Raw genomic sequence first — 16,035 nt, forward strand, 5'->3', positions numbered from 1 at the left:
CTTTTAAAAGCACTGTATGCAGAATGGTCAAAGAAATACTCATAAAGACCATAAGAAAATATACTTGCTAAAGTCTGAGTGGGCAGCACCGCCCCTCCCCTCCCGCCCACTCAGCCCTCTGCCTCCTGACCCAAATCTCTGACTCAGTACCCCTGACAGCCGGGTGGCAGTGGGGAAGCCTCACGTGTGACTCTCAGAACAAGTAACATTCACAGAAGTGTCCTCTTGCTACTTCTGCCCTCCTCTCCAAATGATGGTGCTAGAAGTGATTTCTTTCTCTTCCCTGCGTCTTTCTGTAGTTTTTGAATTTTCTATAAGTTGCCTATATTGCTCTTATAATGAATATATATATATATATAATTAAACAGGCTAGATAGCCTGGGTCTGTCTGAGTTAGGATTTCTAGGAAGGAGGGAGAGGGTGCGGCAGAGCACAGTGGGCACTGAGGGATATGGGGGGATGAGGGTGGGTTTTTCAACACTAGCAGCTTCTGAGCACCTTCAGGCCAGATAGTGCCACTTTGCCCTTGCACTGCTGAGTTCTCTCACTGTCACTGTCACTGAATTCTGCACCCATAGCCCAGCCTTCCCCTGTACGCCTGATTCCCTAGTGGACACAAGACACCATCCCTGGGCTCAGCCTTGATTCCTCCCATCTGTCCCTGTTTTTCTGTTCCCTGGGAATCTGCTGGGGCCTTCCCTAAGTAGGCCCTACCAAAGAGAAGGGCCAAAAGGAAGACATACGATGGGGAACCAGGTGAGGAGGGGGCTCCTGAGAGCAGTCCTTCCTGCTCCTGGGAGATATGCCCAGTCGTTTTCATGCTCCCCGCTAGCCTGACACAGGCCTTGCATAGTAGGCCCTAGGAGACGGCGGGCAGGCGGGCAGGCAGGGGCGAAGGCGTGGCTGGTGCACACTCTGAAATTTAGCAAAGAGCGCACAATCAACAGAGCATTTGTCCATGAGCAATTGCTAGCATTTAGAGCCAGGATTACAAGCCTATGCCTGTCTCTTCTTCAAGAATTCAGTAATTTTTGTGCACCCATGATGTGCAAGTTCAGAAGTTCCTAATCCAGGAAAAAAAACTCCATATTGAAGTTACTGAGTATCTACGATGCACTGGCACTCCTTCCCATCTTTTCCATATCGTAATCTTCTTTAAACCCCACAAAGCCCTAGAACTTAAAACTATCTATGATACAGGCCAACCTGATATAAATGTCTCCAACATACTGAGGGAACTAAGAAGAGGGATCAATTATTCTAAAGGGGGAAGAGAGATTTGATCGATCAAGGCCTTGATAAATGGATGGGGGTTTAATAAGTGGAGCCACAGGGAGTTATATTCCATAAAGAGAGAACAGCATATGCAAGGCATTAAGAACTGAGAGTCACCAGGCGTAATCCCAGCACTGTGGGAGGCCAAGGCGGGCAGATCACCTGAGGTGGGGAGTTCCAGACCAGCCTGACCAACATGGAGAAACCCCATACTAAAAATACAAAATTAGACGGGCGTGGTGGCACGGGCCTATAATCCCAGCTACTGGGGAGGCTGAGGCAGGAGAATTGCTTGAGCCCAGGAGGCGGAGATTGCAGTGAGCTGAGATCGTGCCATTGCACTCCAGCCTGGGCCACAAAAGCAAAACTCCATCTCCAAAATAGTAATAATAATAATAATAATTAAAAAAAAAAAAAGAATTGAGAGTGACCAGGCACCGTGGCTCACACCTGCCATCCCAACACTTTGGGAGGCTGAGATGGGAGGATTATTTGCGCCCAGGAGGTTGAGACCAGCCTGGGTAACAAGGCAAAACTCCATCTCTACCAAAAAGCTCTAAAATTAGCTGGGCATGGTGACACATGTCTGTGGTCCCAGCTATCTGGGAGGTTGCGGCAGAAGGATCACTTGAGCCCAGGAGGTCAAGGCTGAAGTGAGCTCTGATTGTGCCACTGCACTCCAGCTGGGACACAGAGCAAGACTACGTCTCAAAAAAAAAAAAAAAAAAAAAAAACAGTGAGAGTCCTGGGGAGGGCTGGTGTCTGGAGTATCTGAAACGCAGTAAGGAGGAAGGAGGACCTACAGGGGAACATGGAGGGTGTTAGCACCCTCAAGGAGATCAGGCCTGACTCCACAGGCAGGGGGACCTTCGGTTCCTCTGTGGCCCCTTCTGAAATGCTATGCCTTTGCAACCCAAGAGCCTGGGTTAGGTTGGAGGCTGTCCTGTGCTGCCAGCTAGCCTGGACAGTGGGGACCCATGTCCCTGCTCAGAAACCCAGGCAGTGGGATGGGATTGGCAGGCATGAGCCAAGCCTGTCAAAAGTATGTGCAGGCTCAATGGCTTCCCCACTTCTCCCCACTGCCCCACCAGCCTCCAGGACAGGAGCATTCCATTGCTTCTTGTTTCTGCTCTCTTCCAATCTCCCTGAGAAAAAACCGACTGCCCCCTGCCCCACCTTGGCTCCTGTGCATCATGAAGCAGTACAGAGGCAGGATGGAGGAAGGGGCACCCAAGGACTGTGGCAAGGCCAGGGTCACATACGGGGAGGGAGTACCTTCAGCCCAGGCTAAGAAGGAATGGGATTCTGCAGAGAGGACAAGGAAGCACCTCACCTGGGACTAAGATCACAAAAGGAGGCAGTACTGCCTCCCGAAAACAAACCCCCAAGCTCCTCCTCAACAGTCAATGGCACTTGGTGTCTGGTCTGGTCAGTTTAATCACTGACTATTAATTGTGTGGGGTTGGGCTGACACAAACATACAGTCTGCCTTGATTTGTTCTTTAATATAAAGTACATCTCAGCAGGATGTGGTGGCTCATGCCTGTAATCTCAGCATTTTGGGAGGCCGAGGCGGGTGGATCACTTGAGGTCAGGAGTTCGAGACCAGCCTGGCCAATATGGTGAAACCCCATCTCTACTAAAAATACAAAAATTAGCCAGGTACGGTGGTGCGTGCCTGTAATCCCAGCTACTCAGGAGGCTGAGGCAGGAGAATCGCTTGAACCTGGGAAGCAGAGGCTGCAGTGAGCCAAAGCCTGCAGTGAGCCAAGATCACACCACTGCACTCCAGCCTGGGCAAGACTCCTTCTCAAAAATAAATAAATAAATAAATAAATAAAATAAAGTACATCTCCACAAGCAGGAGGCCCCTTGGTGTAGAGGAAATAGCTCTGTGCTATCAGGCGACCTGAGTTCTATTCCTGGTCTTGTGATGACTCACAGGCAGCCAGGGCACGTCACTGCCCCTGGCAGAGCCCACTGGCCTTCTCTGTGAAATGAGGGTTCAGACTGTGACCTGTAGGTCCCCCACGGGCCCCTACTCCTGCGGTCTAGCATCCCATAGCGCCCAATCATTAGCTCTCAGAGGGCAAGAAGCAGACAATACTCAGCTTGAAAACACATAATTAATCTATGGATTTATTATTTTAGTAGTTGATGGCTTTGGGAGAAGGATGATGACCAGATCATCCCAGTGCCCTCAGAAAAATGCTTCTTTCTCCCCGGAGAGCTCTAGAGGAGGGAAAATTCCCACAACCTCCCTTGCCTCCCATTCCTCAAGGGAAAGAGAGTTTAGGTCCTAGTAACTCCCAGCAAACAAGCCCATATCTCCCTGTCCCGGTGGCCTAGGAATCCCCCTCCCAGAGGCACTGGGACCCCCACCATAGCCCAGACACCCCTTGGCCTAGGGACCCTGCAGCACAGCTCTGGGAAAGTGGGGTTCCTCCCTAATTGGGATGTAAGTTTGGGTGCAAGGAACCCAAACAGCTTTGTTGTTTTTCTACTTTTTCCCCCTTTTCAAGTAAACTTGCAAATGTCAATAACCAGAGAAAAACATGCACACGGAGACACATATTTCTCAACTCTCTTGCAGCTTGCCACGGCTCTTGCCAGCAAAAACAAGTTCAGCTTCCTGGCCCCGTTTATGTAAGTGGTGAACCAGCTGCCTGGCCTGCCACCGAGGACATAGACTTGGCTCGTGCCTGCTAATCCCATCCCACCACCCCGGTTTCTAAGCAGGGACGCAGGTCCCCGCTGCCCAGGCCAGCTGGCAGCACAGGAGGCCCCCCAGCCTGACCCAGCTTCTTGGGTTGCAAAGGCATAGGATTTCAGATGGGGCCACAGAAGAACCAAAGGTCCCCTGCCAGCAATAATGGTCTTGATCTAAAAGTAGGTGGGTGCTGAGAAGCCTCCAGGAGAAGCCTGTGGGCACCTTGTGTCCAAATGGAAACAAATGTAGAATTTGCTCCCACGAGGGCTAGGACAAGTCCCAGGGCTCTTGGTCGCCTGTTCTTGCATTCTCCATCTTTGGACCAAGACTAGCTCCTGGCTTTGATGTGATGATAACAATCATTAGAGTTGGGACATTTACCCTGAGCCCTGGGCTTTCCCTACGAGCACACTACTCCTAACGAAAAGTCTTCCAGGGAGGAAGTCTTGTCCCCATTTCATTGTTGAGGCGACAAGAGATCAGAGAAGTTAGGGAACTTGCCCAAATTCACACAGCTCATGCATGAGGGAATCCATGCTGGACCCAGGTGAGCCTGGCCAAAGCCTCTCCCTCTTTGGCCCAGGTAGCTCTCCATACTCCACCCCCAGCTCCCTTCTCTGGGCTCCCCACCACCCTCTCTCCCCCTCTCCCAATTTCCTCTCCTCTTCCCCGCTCTTCTCAGATCTTTCTACCCTTCAGAGGCCCAGGGAAGGGAATGCTGAGGCTTGAGGGGTGTGCATAAGTGGGGGGTCAGTGCCATCACTGCAGCTACCAACCTAACGGGACACCGAGGGACTCTCAGGAGCCAGGAGTCATGCCCTTGGCCTTTCTTTCCCTTCCCCACAGCTGCAGCATATATAGGATGAGTTAGAGCCTAAAACTGCCTCCCCTTGGACTCCAAATCTCGCGTCCTCCCCAGGTCACCCCATCGTCTGGGCCCATTCATTTCTCCTTAACATTTCAGAGGGCACCCTGGGCCACTGTCCAGGAAGAGGCAAGGCCGCAGGCTATGGCAAGTCAAGGCTCCCAGGCTCTAACCAGAGGCCCAGGGGCCCTCTCTGACTCAGCTCCCAGCCCCACCTGTCCACAACCCCCTCTTCTCAGATGACTAGCTCTGGCTGGCAGGCCCTTGCTCCCTCCCCCACATATGTGTTTGTACTTCTTGTACCTGCTTGTATTTGTCTTGTATTTGGCGGAGTCAGTATTTACCTTGGCCTTGCCTTCCTCCCATCCACACCATGGACTGTATACTGCTAGAGAGAGGGTCTGGGAGGGAGGTTCCTTTGGATCCATAAACAGGTAATGCTCAAAGCTGACTCAGAGACCCGCGTGCGCATGTGACCAACTCAGGAGATAAAACATTTAATCCTCCCCTGGCAGCATCAGAGATAACCACCTGGCTCCAGTCCAAGAAGGTCCAGCCTGGGTCAACTCTCAGAGATTATAAACTAATTAGAGGAAAAGATATCTAAGGCCGTGTGCTGCAGCTCATGCCTGTAATCCCAGCACTTTGGGAGGCTGAGGCGGGCGGATCACCTGAGATCAGGAGTTCGAGACCAGCCTGGCCAACACGGTGAAACCCCATCTATACCAAAAAATACAAAAATTAGGCTGGGTGCAGTGGCTCACGCCTGTAATCCCAGCACTTTGGGAGACCGAGGTGGGTAGATCACAAGGTCAGGAGTTTGAGACCAGCCTGGCCAACATGGTGAAACCCTGTCTCTACTAAAAATACAAAAATTAGCCGTGTGTGGTGGCAGGTGCCTGTAACCCCAGCTATTCGGGAGGCTGAGGCAGGAGAATCGCTTGAAACTAGAAGGTTGCTGTGAGCTGAGATTATGCCACTGCACTCCAGCCTGGGCAACAAGAGTGAAACTCCGTCTCAAAAAAAAAAAAAACCAAAAAACCAAAAAAACAAAAATTAGCTAGGCATGGTGGTGTGTGCCTGTAATCCCAGCTACTTGGGAGGCTGGGGTAGGAGAATCACTTGAACCCTGGAGATGGAGTTTGCAGTGAGCTAAGATCGCACCACTGCACTCCATCCTGGGCGACCCTGTCTCAAAAAAAGAAAGGATATCTAAGGAGGGCAAACAATCCACTCCCTGGCCCCAACCTAACCCCAGGAGCAGATAGAGAAATAAAGAGATTAAAGGCAGGACGCAGCAGGGCTTGAGAAGAAAGCCATTAGTACCTGCAGATGGACACACACAAGATTTTGGTCCCAAAAGGGACAGTGAGAAGCTAAAGCCAGGGAGTGGGGTGCTGAGATGAGGAGTGCTGTTTTAAGGCTATTCGGTGCTCTTGAGGACGACTCAGGCCAACCTACTCATTTTGGTGGATGAGGAGAACCAGGGCCCAGAAGTCACGCAGCAGTGAACGGTATCGCCAGGACCGGAGCTAGGCTCTGGGACTCTCAGTCCAGGCTTAACATGCAGCCCTCTGCCTTCCCAGAAGTACGGGCTAAAAGGGCTTGTCTTCTATCTCTGAGCACAGTCTCAGAGTGTAACAGGGAGGCTGGCCCTCAGTCAGATTTTTTTATGTGCTTCTGGAGGGCAGGGAGAGGGAGGAACCTGATGTATGCACCCCCATTCCATACCTACAGACTCCCCAGCTTCCCCTCCCTGATCCCTTTAGCTATGAGGCAGCAAAGCTGAAGATTTAAGAAGTCATGTGGAGGTGTGGATGGAGCAGCTGGTAGGGGTAAGGGGAGGTTTCAGGGGTTTGCATAGGGGGATTTAGGGCTCCCCTGAGGATGCTTCTGTTCAGTTCTTATTTTGGGTGGTGGTTCCACACGTGTGTTCAGTTTGGGAAAACTCACCCAGTGTGAGACCTATGCTGACCACACTCTTTTGTAGGTGTGTCACTCTGCCATAACACTTTTTCATACAGGCCCCAAAGTCCCCACTCTTGCATTCCAATCACTGCCGAGCCATCCCCACCCCTCCCCACCCCCTCCCCACCGCAGGTGCCATGAGCTTGGGTACACACATGCATGCACAAACTGGTCCAGCTCACTCCACATCACCGTCAAGGAAGCAGTTGCGAATGAAGTGTCACGGGCACATCTCCCCTCAGTGAGACCTGAATGTTGGGCTCTCCTGCCCCAGCTCCTCCTCCCTCATAGATAAGCCCCATCAGGCCTACCAAGAGATAGGAAGACTCGGCATTATAAATACGTCAATGTTCCCTAATTAATCTCTAAAGTTTACTTGGCCACGTGCAGTGGCTCATGCCTGTAATCCCAACACTTTGGGAGGCTGAGGCGAGAGGATCTCTTGAGACAAGGAGTTCAAGACCAGCCCAGGCAACATAGCAAGACTCCATCTCTATAAAAAAAAAAAAAAACACTATTTTTTTTTTAATTAACCAGTCATGGTGTCACTCACCTGTGGTCCTGGCTGCTCAGAAAACTAAGGGAAGAGGACTGCTTGAGTACAGGAGTTCAAGACTGCAGTGAGCTATGATCGAGACACTGCACTCCAGCCTCCGCAACACAGTGAGACCCTGTCTCTATAAAAAATAAGACAGAGTGAGACCTGTCTCTAAAAAAGTAAGAAGGAAAAAAATAAAGCTACATAATTAAAACAGTGCAATACTGGCACATGGGGATAGGGAGACCAAATTAAGAGACTAGAAAGTTCGGAACTAATAAAAATAAAAAAGAGTTCAGTCTGCACTACTGATCTGTATACTTTAAAGTGGTTATTATATTTATATATATATATTTTTTTTTTTTTTTTTTTTTTTGAGACAGAGTGTCACTCTTGTTGCCCAGGCTGGAGTGCAGTGGCACGATCCCAGCTCACTGCAACCTCTGCCTCCTGGGTTCAAGTGATGCTCATACCTCAGCTTCCCGAGTAGCTGGGCTTACAGGTGCCCGCCACCATGCCTAGCTAATTTTTGTATTTTTAGTAGAGATGGGGTTTCACCATGTTGGCCATGCTGGTTTCAAACTCCTGACCTCAAATGATCCGCCTGCCTCGGCCTCCCAAAGTGCTGGGATTACAGGCGTGAGCCACTGCACCCGGCTGATACATTTTACATTATGTGTATTTTACCACATTAAAAAAAAATAAGTTAGTCTAAGTGCCTGCTACACATACAGGCAGTTTCTAAGTGTGCTGCATGGATTAACTAACTTGATCTTCTCAATAGTCAATTTGACAGAAGAGGCTGAGGTTATATAGCTAATTAGGGGTGACCCGGATTCAAGTCCAGACAACCGGGCCTCAGACTTTGTGCTTTTAACTACTCACTATGCCAAGAGGCAGTATAAACCCAAGTATACAGGAATTTGGTAGATTTAAAATGTAACTTTGAAAATCGGTGGGGGAAACATGGATTCAATAAACTGTAAAGGGATGTCAGGTGACAATTGGAAAGAAAAAGCTGGAGTCAGAGTTTATACCTCATCCATAATATTAATAAGTTCAAAAATGGATCAAATATTTAAACTTTTGAAACTCTTAACAATACCAGAAAAGGAGAATCTTTCAAAATATTGGAATGAGGGGAGGTGAACGGTGTAGCCAGCGCCGTGAGCTCTGGGCCCATGGCGACCTAGGGCCCTGTCCTGCAGACTGCAGACGGCAAGTACAAGCAACTCAAGGGTGAGTGGAACCATAAAAGCCCCAACCTTAGCAAGTGCAGGGAAGGGCTGGGCCGCCTCAAGCTAGTTCTTCTGGAGCTCAACTTCTTGCCAACCACAGGGAGCAAGCTGACCAAACAGCAGCTCATTCTAGCCCGTGACATACTGGAGATCGGGGCCAGTGGAGCATCCTATGCAAGGACATCCCCTCCTTCAAGTGCCACATGGCCCAGCCCAAATGCTGCTACTTTGATTACAAGTAACAGCTTCCCGAGTCAGCCTACATGCACCAGCTCTTGGGCCTCAACCTCCTCTTCCTGCTGTCCCAGAAGCGGGTGGCTGAGTTCCACACGGAGTTGGAGTGGCTGCCTGCCAAGGACATCCAGACCAATGTCTACATCAAACACCCTGTGCCGCTGGAGCAATACCTGATGGAGGGCAGCTACAACAAAGTGTTCCTGGCCAAGGGTAACATCCCCACCGAGAGCTACACCTTCTTCATCGACATCCTGCTTAACACCATCAGGGATGAGCTCGCTGGGTGCATTGAGAAAGCCTATGAGAAAATCCCTTTCACCGAGGCCACCAGATCCTTTTCTTCAACACACTCAAAAAGATGACCGACTACACCAAGAAGTGAGGGTGGGTCCTGGGTCCCAACAACTAATATAGTTTTGCCAGCCAGCAGCAGAAGTCGGAAGACATTACCATTCCCTCCACAGAACTGGCCAAACAGGTCACCGAGTATGCCCGGCAGCTAGAGATGATCATCTGAGCCCACCAGGCACTGGGTGGGACAGGGCACACATTATTTAAAACAGTTACAGTGCAAGGTTTCCTCCAATAAAGGTGGATTGACCTTCTCTAAAAAAATAAATAAAATAAAATATTGGAATGGGAAGGATGTTATTAAGTATGATATAAAACCCAGAAGCAATAAAAAAGACTGGTAAATTCAATTACAGTTGGAAAAAAAATCTGCAGCCAGGCACAGTGGCTCACACCTGTAATCCCAGCACTTCGGGAGGCCAAGGAGGAAGGATTGCTTGAACCCAGAGTTTGAGACCAGTCTGAGCAACATGGCAAAATCCCGTCTCTACAAAAAATACAAAGACTAGTCAAGTGTGGTGGTGTGCGCCTGTAGTCCCAGCTACTCGGAAGGCTGAGGCAGGAGGATCGCTTGAGTCCCAGGAAATTGAGGCTGCAGTGAGCCATGAGCATGACACTGCACGCCAGCCTGGGTGACACAGTGAGACCCTGAGAAAGAGAGACAGAGAAATTTCATGGCAAAAACCACCCCCATCACCATAAAAAAGTCAAAGACAAATTGGAAAAATATGCAACTCATGTATGACATGTTAATATGTTAAGAGCTTCTGTAAACAATAAGATCAATGACCCAATCAAAATAAAATTAGCATTGAACATGAACAGGCAGGTCATAGCAGATTATGCAAATGTCGGTTATACATTAAAAAACCCATGCAATCTTATTCAGATAAGATAAATGCAAATTAATTCCACACAGAAGCCATTGTCTGTGTAGATACCAGGTTAATAGCACACTTTTGGCAAGGGCGTAGGGACACAGGTATTCTCACAACGCTGCTGGAAGTATAAATTGGTGCAACTTCTATTCTCTCAAAATGACAAATCTCATGGCCTTTGCCCATCAATTCCCCTTCGGGGAATATATCCTGCAGGAGTACTTGCACTCACACAACAAGAGGCATATGCAAAGTTATTCCTCACAGCAGGGTGTGTAAGAGCAAAAAGGGAACAACTGTAATCCCAGCACTTTGGGAGGCCAAGGTGGGCGGATCACGAGGTCAGGAGTTTGAGACCAGCCTGGCCAACATGGTGAAACCCCATCTTTACTAAAAATACAAAAACTAGCTGGGCTTGGTGGTGCATGCCTGTAATTCCAGCTACTCAGGAGGCTGAGGCAGAAGAATTGCTTGAACCTGGGAGGCGGAAGTGGCAGTGAGCCAAGATCGCGCCACTGTACTCAAGCCTGGGTGACAGAGCAAGACTCCGTCTCAAAGAAAAAAAAATGACTGTACTCAAGCCTGGGTGACAGAGCAAGACTCCGTCTCAAAGAAAAAAAAATGACTCTTAGGATCAATAACATTTATCAAGCATGCATTTTTGTCTGTTACAGTATTTTATACTTTTCTTTTTCTTTTTTTTTCTTTTTGAGACAGGCTGGAGTGCAGTGTTGCTGTCATGGGTCACCGCAGCCTCGAACTCCTGGGCTCAAGTGATCCTCCTGCCTTGGCCTCCTAAAGCACTGGCATGACAGTCATGATACACCACACCCGGCCTCAAAAAGTATTTTATACTTTAAAGCTTGTAGTGACTTGCCCAAAGGTCCCCTAGCTGGTGAAGCAGTTAATGAGGAGACAGGCTTGGATTGCCTGCCCCCAAAGCTGTTTTCTCTCTGCTACCTCAGCTGCCTCTCTGAGAGACAGAGGAAATTCATTTATAGTGATGTGGATTGTAAAACATTCCCCTGACCAAAAGTCCTATGAATAGACGTGGGGGACCTCAGCCACTCTCAGGGCTTGAAATAATATCTGCCAGCACGTGACTCCCACATTTACATCTCAAGCTCAGTCTTCATCCCTAAATTTCTGACTCCCATATCCAACTCCTTCTCAGTATCCTCTCTTGATTGTCTAGCAGACATATCCATTCCGGCCAGGCGCGGTGGCTCACGCCTGCAATCCTATAGCACTTTGGGAGGCCGAGGCAGGCAGATCACTTGAGGTCAGGAGTTCAAGACCAGCCTGGCAACCTGGCGAAACTCCATCTCTACTAAAAATACAAAAATTAGCCAGTTGTGGTGCTGTGCACCTGTAACGCCAGCTACTCTGGAGGCTGAGGCAGGAGAATCGCTTGAACCCAGGAGGTGGAGGTTGCAGTGAGCCAAGATCACGTTACTGCACTCCAGCCTGGGAGACAGAGACTCTGTCTCAATACAAAAACGAAAATGAAAAGACATTTCAGTTTCCATATGTGCAAAACTGGCCTCTCATCCTGTCCTGCAGCCCACCATCTATGCAATGGGGCCAGCACACCTCTCACCTGAGGCTGTTTTGAAGATTACATGAGATCACAGATGCCAAGGGCCTAGCGCAGCTACTTGCACACAGTTGACACACCATAAATGTTAACAGTTATTGTAACCATCATATAGAGAGGGAAGACCAAAAGATGCTTTTTGGGAAAGCAGTTGGGAAGTGGAGTGGGAACTGATTCAGAGAACAGGTGCTGGGGAGAATAGGCTGGATGCAGGGCCTCAGGGGCACATTCCTAAGGGTACAAACCACCCGACAGAGCTGGCAAGGGATGAGCAGGAGTGGGGGAGGCTGCTGAGGTCCAGCTAACGTCAAGCCTGAACTCAGTGGCAGAAAAGCCTCTGCCTTTGCCAGGGACTTTAACCTCTTCAGATCCCAGGCAAGAGGAGAGGGTAAAGAACACAGATTAACTACACAAAAAAACCTCCCAGCTGGACACAAAGGCTCATGCCTGTAATCCCAGCACTTTGGGAGGCCAAGGCGAGTGAACTGCTTGAGCCTAGGTGTTCCAGACCAGTCTGCACATGGCGAAACCCTGTCTCTACAAGAAATACAAAAAATTAGCCAGACGTGGTGGTGCACGCCTGTAGTCTCAGCTACTCAGGAAGCTGAGGTGAGAGGTCTACAGGAGTAACATCCTGTATTCAAAAAATAAAAAAGGCTTTTCTTTGCCACCTTCCCCTCGCTACTCCAGCCCTCAAGGATCCCACCTGCAGACTTGCAGTTAATGACCTGGTATTTAGCACTTCCCTCTGCTAGATTTCAAGGAGCTAAAGGGCCAAAGACTTGTTACCTCAGAGATACCTCTCCAGGGCAGGGGCATCCACAGAGCCCTCTGCTTCAGAACATAACACATCCTCAGGTGGTACACATTGTTAAAGAGAAGGCAAGAATTTTCCTGCCCAAGACGGACATATAGGCAATCTAAAGATTTGTATATTTCCTTCAGATCTTCACTCAAATATTATGTTATCGGCAAGGCCTTCCCTGGCCTCCCATCTAAGGCACCTTGCCACCCCACCCTGCCACAAACACACACGGGGCCTGTCTTCCTCTCGACTTTAGTTTTTCTCCTTAGCACTAGTCGCTAGCATACCACATACTTAATTTACGTCCCGTTAATAGTCTCCCACACTAGAAGGAAACTCAACTAAGCCTGGGATTTTTGTCTCTTTTATTCACCGTGTATCTCCAGCTCTTAGAATCGTGCCTGGAACAGAGCAGGAGCTCAAAATATGTTTTTGGAGTGAATGAATGATTACCCACACTTATTTAAGCACTTGCTGTGTGCTAGCGACTTCTGTAAACACTCTATTTAATACCTTACTTAGCTCATCTCATCTTCATAACCACCCTTCGAGGTAATACAATTATTTCTATTTTCTAGAACACTGGCTCTCAGAGAAGTTAAATCACTTGCCCAAGGTCTTATAATTTTTACTTGGCAGGGCAGGGCAGAGATGTGTCTGGCTTGCAGGCCTTAGCCATTACCTACACAAAATGAGCTGTGTTCAGGTGGAGGAGAGCAGCAGGTAGAGGGGGATAAAGGAAAAAGAGAGCAGAAAACCTCTGGAAGAAACTGACTAACACTCTAGACCAGCACTGTCTGGTAGGAGTTTCTGCAATGATGGAAGAAATCTGTATCTGCACTGTTCAGTACAGTAGCCACTAGCAACAGGGACTGTTGAGCACTTTAAATGTGACTAGTGCAATAAGAAACTAAGATTTTTATTTGATTTCATTTAAATTAATTTACTTTTTTTTGGAGACAGGGTCTCCTGTCGCCCAGACTGGCATTCGGTAGTGCAAACATGGCTCCATGCAGACTGGACTCCAGTGATTCTCCCACCTCAGCCTTCTGAGTAGCAGGGACTACAGGCTCATGTCACTGTGCCCAGCTAATTTTTTTAAATCTTTTTGTAGAGACAGCATCTCACCCTGTTGCCCAGGTCGGTCTCCAACTCCTGAGCTCAAGAGATCCTCCTGCCTCAGCCTCCCAAAGTGCTGAGATTACAGGCGTGAGTCACTGCGCTGGCATAATTTAAATTCAAACAGGTACACGTGGCTAGTGGCTACCGTATTACAGAGCACAGCTTCAATCCAGACTAGATTCAGTGACTGGAAACTAGGTTGCTTGCTGGGTCTGTGGCTTCCAGGCCTGGTGGCACGGGGATTCAGGAGAGGGGGGAAGGGAGTGTATATTTTCAGCAGTGAGCACCTAGGTTACTTTGTGTAATCTACGAATACCCAGCGAGGGGAGTATTTGTTGCTGCTAAGGGCTGGAGATGAGGCTCAGGGTCAGGATCAGTGTGCCTGCTGCCTTGGGATCTTGGTCCTCGGTCAAAGGAACTTCCTCTCTCTAACCACCCCCCACCCCAAGCCAGACAATCTGTTCACGGTAGTTGGTACCGAGTGGCCCGGTCAGAGTCTGGGGCTTCTCAGCCCTTCTCAGGATTTACCCATGACCATTTTCAGGCTCCTTTTAGGGTGGAGTCTGCATAGCTGATCCTACACAGGCCTCACAGGCTTTACACGGACTCAAGAAATGTTTGCTGCAATGAATAAACAAGCAGCAAGCCAAAGCAAGGAGAGATTTCTGGCAACAGAGAGCCCGAGGAGGGAGGGCCTTCATTCAGCTCCTCAACGACACCATTTAGGAAGCTGTCCTCAAAACTGACAGTCCCTAAGAATCACGAGGGGCAGTTTGTTTAAAATGACATGCCCCAGGCCTCACTCCCAGGTGTTCTTATTTAATAAATCTGGGTTAGGGTTCAAAAATCATCATGTTTACCAAGCCCTCCCACCCAACACACACACCAAATCTGGTGCTAGGCTCAGAACTAAGCTTTTGAGAAATACTGATTTAGGATGAGGCTAGGCATGTATGTGGGTACTGGGGGCAGGAAGAGGTTGCCCTAGAAGGAAATTCAGAAGCTGAGATAGGTCTTTGAGATACTTAAAGGTATACATACTTCTTTTGTGTATTTTCCTTGCATTGCAGTAGCAAGAGGGAACTTGAGTCACCCAAGTCCAGCCTTCCAGCACCAGAGTGTTGGAAATGGCAGAAGCCTAAGTCCCAGCTAGTCCAGGCCCTTAGACAACAAGTACACCTGAGAAGTCCTGGCAGCTACAGGGTGTGTGGGCGGTAGCTGATCTCCAGGAAAACAAATCTCTGGGCTCTAAGAGCCCCGCAGGCTGTACCTGCGGATTTCCCCTCTCAGCCAACTCCAGCTTCTGCTCCCCCTCTGCTCCTCACTTCTCTAAAGCGAAACATCTCACAGTCATTTGCTCCATGCTTCCTGTACGATTTCTTTATTTTTACTCTCCAGTTTGTGGGCTGTCTGTGTGGGTGTGGGAGAGGAGCTGGGTATTTCTACTTCTCTGCGTTTTCCTTCTGAGCTGGGAGGACTTTCACTTCCTCTCCAATCTCTCAGTTCTGCCTTTCATGGGCTGTCCAGGTCATGAGACCTCCTCTCCTAACCTTCCTGAGCACCAGGGAAACAGAAAACTGATTGCAACTGGCTGCCCTGGACGGGCCTAGCATCCACTCAGGAGCAACAGGTGGTGGCAACTACAGCAGTAACAATAACCTCCCTGGGGCAGGAGCCCTGGGCTGGTGTGACAGCAACAGAGGCAGCCAAGGGAGCCCTGCTTGCTCCCGAGGCCATCCAAGGCCTGAAACCTGTCTTGCATCCCTCTAACACCACCATGGGCAAGCCTGGGCCTCCACTTCCCTCCCTCAGCCTTTTCTGCCCCAGCACTCAGCCAGACAAAAGTAACTCTCAGCTTGCCCCAATGCCCCCAGCTCTGCCTGCTGATCTAGTTCTATATTTGAGAGTCTTAGACATCTATCACACTGGAGCACAGAGCCATGGGAGGGGTCGGCCTCCACCACCCGGGCCTGACAACCTGCCTTCCCAACCTCCCTGAACCTCAGTCTCCTCTTTCAAACAGTTATATGTAGATACAGAGGAGGATTAGAAAACATTGAATGGGTGCCTCAATCAACAGTGGCTGTTACTGGCAAGAGTTATAAATGTGTATTTAAAAAGGAATCCCTTCCTTTTTTCTTCCAGTCATAAGGACCACAACCATCCAAATAGCAAAGAGAGCCTCAGACACTCCAGCTCAGCCTCTAGCTGCAGAAAGTCACCTTCCCAAAGGGAGAGATCAGTGTTCACCTAGGACTGGAACGCAGTGTGATCTAGTGGTTGAAAGTCTTAGCCTTCAGCCTCCCCAGCCTCGTCAGCTGTTCCAGAAGCCTGTCAGCTGCCCCTTAGTTTTCTGCTGTGTCCTCAAAGAAGCACATGGACCCTAAAATAAACTTCTGGAGAGCCAGTTGCCCAGCTCTTCCAGAAGAGAGACTAGACACACAGCTGGGC

The 16,035-nt window shown here is 49.2% G+C and overlaps 1 pseudogene; it reads left to right on the plus strand.

The window, feature by feature from the left end:
- The first annotated feature begins 744 nt into the window (after positions 1-744).
- On the plus strand, positions 745-9,643 carry LOC117074124 (annotated as a pseudogene).
- The last annotated feature ends 6,392 nt before the right edge of the window (positions 9,644-16,035 follow it).

This window comes from Trachypithecus francoisi, unplaced genomic scaffold, assembly GCF_009764315.1.
Source record: "Trachypithecus francoisi isolate TF-2019V2 unplaced genomic scaffold, Tfra_2.0 Lachesis_group5, whole genome shotgun sequence".
Lineage (NCBI taxonomy): Eukaryota > Metazoa > Chordata > Mammalia > Primates > Cercopithecidae > Trachypithecus > Trachypithecus francoisi.